The sequence below is a fragment of the Alnus glutinosa genome, chromosome 8 (genome assembly GCF_958979055.1).
Source record: "Alnus glutinosa chromosome 8, dhAlnGlut1.1, whole genome shotgun sequence".
Taxonomy (NCBI): Eukaryota; Viridiplantae; Streptophyta; class Magnoliopsida; order Fagales; family Betulaceae; genus Alnus; species Alnus glutinosa.
In genome coordinates, this window is record NC_084893.1 from 24537724 (window position 1) to 24542902 (window position 5179).

Below are 5179 nucleotides of genomic sequence, written 5' to 3' on the forward strand. Positions count from 1 at the left end.
CTTATTGGTACCTGAGTTTTCAGCTTTTTTAAATTTAGTACCTGAGTTTTCATTTGTTTCATAGGTGGTACCTGAGTTTAGGTGTAAAAACCACTTTGGTACTTCTATTACATTTTTCGTCAAAATATTAACGGTCTGCCACGTGTCAACCGCCGAGGTTGACACGTGGTACCAGATAAAAAAATTTAAAATTTAAATCTTTAAAAATGAATTAAAAATAATAAAATAATAAATTTAAAATAATAATAATAAAAATAATAATTTTTTTTTTAAAAAAAAAAAAAAGAGGCCACTATGGGGTTGGCCGTGTCAACCGCTGGCAAACCGTTAATATTTGGACGAAAAATGTAATAGAAGTACCAAGGTGGTTTTTACCCCTAAACTCAAGTACGTACCATCTACGAAACAAATGAAAACTTAGGTACTAAATTTAAAAAAGTTGAAAACTCAGATAGTAATAAAGTATTTAACCCCTTTTCTTATTTATGATTGAATGAGCATAACAATCAAATCAGCAAATAAAAAAAAAAAAAATTACAAATTACAAATTACAAATTCATAACAGAAAAAATATAAATTGTCTAAATATTACACATTTATAAGTGCAATGTATATATAAAGTATGCAGATTCGGTTATTATTTCCATATTCAAAAACCGTTATCTGCATCAGAACTTGCAGATAGTAGTTTTTTGTTATCCGCATTTGTATTTGCATTTGTGTGTGCAGATAGCGAATGCATGCTGTTAATATCCGCTCGCATATATACCCTTAGTTTTAAGACAAAAAATCATGTTAATGGAATATAAAATATAATATTCATAATTTATTCACTGTCCATAACCATTCTCCAGATAGCCTATATGTACCCATAACCCTATCACAATGAGGTTTGCATGTCCTGTGGCACTTCAAGTTCCAAACTAATGCCTCGGTGTGGTGCAAATAGCCAACCACCACTAGTTTTCCAAATGAGTCTGACCTTGGGTGATCTACACAGCTAACAATGCCGCAAGGCGTGACCACTATTCGTACATGGGCTCGCCGATCACTTTTAGCTTTCAGATATAAAGTGTTATCGGATCAAGTCCATATATTAGTGTGCACGCACCAGTGCACCACAGATCCTTCACTCTTTTTCCCATGGCAATATGTCACAACAATATAATTCCAATTGAGAACATAATTGATAAAATCCTCCTAAGATCAACAATGTCACAAGAAAGATGAAATAGATTAGACATATTATCAATTTAAAATAAAATGTTAAAAAAAAAACTTGAATATAAAAACTTAGTAAGTAATTTTGCTTCCCAAAAAGCGAGAAGAACGAATTTTAAATTAAATAATATTTAATTTTATGGGTAATTACCTTTTTCCCCCATGAACTACCAAAAAATACGCGATGCCCCCATGAACTACCAACTCGACCAAAATAGAGCATTCAACTACCAAAGATAACCATTTTCCCCCCTTCCGTCAGTCACACGCCGTTTTACCCTCATTTTCTTCCTCTTTTCCCCCTATGAACTACCATCATCTTCCTCTTTTCCCCCCATGAACTACCATCATCTTCCAACATACCCCCATATAAAACGGCACATGACCCGTTGACCGTTTGTTTTAACCCCTTTGACTGACGGAAGGGGGTAAAATGGTTGTCTTTGGTAGTTGAATGCTCTATTTTGGTCGAGTTGGTAGTTCATGGGGGCATTGCGCATTTTTTGGTAGTTCATGGGGGAAAAAGGTAATTACCCCTTAATTTTAAATACAAGGCATCACTTAAACTTCTCGCCTAAGGTCCCAAAATGTATCGAGCCGGACCTACCTCACACCTATTGCTGACAATATATGGTTTCAGATTTGATTTGTGTTGTCACTATAAAAGTTAATCCCGTAAATTAACTCACCACTAGAATTACACCACAAATAAATAATAATAATAAAACCTTTTACATACTTGGTAAATACGTGTAGACAATATGCAATTCTCAGTTTTTCATAGGGAAATATACAAATTATTGATAACGCGCGATCGTTTTACCAGATCCAAACTTGGTTCTTGGTAATAGTCACAAGCTTAGTAAGTAAATATATACAATGATAATTAACATCTTAGGAATAAATATATTTTATTTATGCAAAAACATTTTTATATGAATTGGAAAGTTTTGATTTTAACGAAGAGCTCTTTGCCTTTTGGCAAAATGTGGTGGCTTTTGAGTTAAGCAGCTTTTAGTTAAAATATGTCTCTTGGCAAAATAAGGGGATCATTGTTTTCCCAATAGTTAATGAGCATGTATCCTTTAAGAATATAAAATCTGCAAAATAGTAGAAAATTCAGAAGGTTCTCTTTCTAAAAAGAGGCATTTTTTTTTTAAAATAATAAAATCTACTTATCAAAATTTATCATGAATTGATGGTTTTTCTGTTCGGTGTTTATAACACTACAAAAAAAAAACTGCCCATTTAATGCCCTCTTTTTTTAGGTCATTTTAAGCAAATGTCACTAATGTTGTGAGTTAATGTCGTTTATTTTTAAACGACATAGGCGTAAAGCTTAAAACTCTAAGGGTTCGTTTGGGTTTGCGATTTCAAAAAGTGCGATTTAAAATAACGATTTTAAAATGTGCGATTTGAAAAAAGTAATTTTTAAAAACGCAGTTAAGCATTTGGCAAAATCACAGTTTAGCCTTTAAAATCGCGAATTTACCTTTTAAAATTCTGCGTTTTCAAAAAAGCACCATCTTATCTGCGATTTGAAAAAGCAGATTTTCTGCTTTTTCAAATCGCAATTTTTAAAAATGCAGTTTCCAAACGATTTATGTTCTGGGATTTGGTTTAAAATCGCACTTATTGTCTACGAAATCGCAATCCCAAACGCACCTTAACATTGTTTTTTCATAAAAAACATGAATTGACTGTATTAAGTCGTTTCTTAAAAATAAATGCTGTGAAGTATTCATGACTTTTCTTAAAGAGACGTGAATTTCCGACTTTTTAAACTTAAAATGACGTTAACTCACGACATTTTAGAAAGAACGTGAATTTTGAACTTAAAGTGACGTTAACTCATGCTCTTTCTAGAAAGGACGTGAATAATTCAAGTCATTTTTTTCTATGCAAACGGCGTTAACATTTAAGGACCTCTCTCTTTCTCTAAAAATAACCCCTATATATATTCATGTTTTTTCTTCTCTGAAGACAACTCTGCCCTGGAGTGAAAAGCTCTGCCCTCTCTCCTCTCTGAAGACAACTCCTCCCCCTTTTCTCCCCACCATATCCTGTTCAACACTTCTTCCTGGCCTTCCCCCTTGGCAGTAGCTCTGGTTTCAGACCCTACATAGCGCCCCTACTCCGGATCCGACACCTACTGAAATCTTTGGATTTGGTTTTTTAAAAAGCCGATATGTCCCCTTCAGGTGGTTTTTCTGCCACACGCGCCGTCCCACTGTGATTAGGGACCCCTCATCTTCGTTCTACCGCCCTTAGATTCCAGATCCGACAACCACGCGCAACCTCACCCTCGCCCTCGCCCTCGCCGCCGATGTTCCCGGCACTTAAGTCTATCGCTTTCTACCACAAGACCTGCCCCCTTTGCTACAAGCTCAACTCCGCCTACTTCAATCGCACTACAAGACACAAACCTCGTCTCTAAGCTCGATCTCCATGATGTCTCCAACGCCGGCGAGAGGAGATGAGTTTCATTGTTTGTAATTCCAAATTCATTGTAAATTTTTTTTTTTAAGTAATTTCAAATTCAACTGTAGATCATGTATATTTGGTTATAAATAGAATGGAGGACATAGTCCTCAAGTGTGCCATTACAAATGTATCTGCAATATTTTATTGTAGGGTACTATGAGAGCCAGGTTCGATTTCATCAGTTTTTAATTTTGAATTTTCTGTTTGGTTTCTGAGAAATCTAATTTTTTTTTTAATTGTTATTCTAGATTAACGTCGTTTTAATTTTTTAAAAAAAGACCTAAAAACTTAAGGTTGTTTATGTTAACACTGCCTTTCTAAACGTAACTATAGTATAAAAACTCACGTCCCTGAAAAAAGGGTCACCAAATTAGGCAAGACGTTTCTCAAACGACTTGAAGACAAAGGAAAACGTTTACATTTTTAGACTGTGAGTTTCTCACGTTTTGGGTTAAAAAGTTGTGTAATTTTTTTTCTAGACTAAAGGCTTACTACACTTCACAAGTGCCATGTTTAAAAGGTCATACACTGCTTTAATGTCATTTTTCTTTAGTTGGAAACTTTTTTTAAAGGACGCAAATGCCTTAATTTTTTGTAGTGTTATATTGTACTAGATATACAATAAAATTGATGAGGGCGGGCAGATTGACACTACAAAAAATTCGGCATTTAGAGACGATTATTGTTGTCGCTAAACTCGTCGCATTCATCACGTTGAGAATGATAATCAGTGACGAATTAAATGGCCGTCGCAAATAGTCCTTATAAGCGACGACAAAATATTAGCGAGAATTTTTGTCGTTGCTGATAATATTCTTTGTGGTTGCTGATAATCTATGCACACGAGTCAACATGTGGCCCTTTATAATAACATATCAATGACGACTTTAGGTGTTGTCACTACTTAGAACATATGAGTGACGGCAGTTATAGTCGTCTTTGATAATATGAGAGCAGTGAAGACATGCCGCTGATAAGCGATGATTAAACCAAGTTGTTCTTGAGAGTAGCATGATCAGCAATAACTGTGTCTGGTCGTCATAGATAATACTTTATCAACAACGATGGAGTCTGGCCGTCATCGATACTATTCGTATCATTGACGACAGGGACAAGTTGAGATACCATAGCTCATAACTACCCAATATGTATTTAAAGTAAGTAAATTTTCTATTCTATTTCAAATTGATTTATGAATTTAGGACAAATAGGCTAAAAATGAATTTTATTTTGAACTTCTAGCTCGTTAAGATGTTGGATATAATGGACATAAATTCTAAACAATTGAGAGCTAGGATTATTATGGGTTTAATCATTGGGAATTGATCAGATTTCAGTTTTTCTTCTGGTAAGAAGGGACGGAAGGATATGAAGGACAGTTTAGTAATTTGAAACAATTTAAGCAGAAAAAAAAAAATAATAATAAAGGAAAAAAGCAAGCCAACTTAATATGGTCTAAATTTCATGTCAAAAA

At 34.4% G+C, this 5179-nt stretch overlaps 1 long non-coding RNA gene across 1 annotated transcript; it reads right to left on the reverse strand.

The window, feature by feature from the left end:
• Positions 1–790: 790 nt before the first annotated feature.
• Positions 791–2057, reverse strand: LOC133874646 (uncharacterized). The gene is made up of 2 exons (XR_009901339.1): positions 1961–2057; positions 791–1200 (listed from the first exon to the last, which is right to left on the reverse strand). It is a non-coding gene; the product is annotated as an uncharacterized LOC133874646 (long non-coding RNA).
• Positions 2058–5179: the final 3122 nt, after the last annotated feature.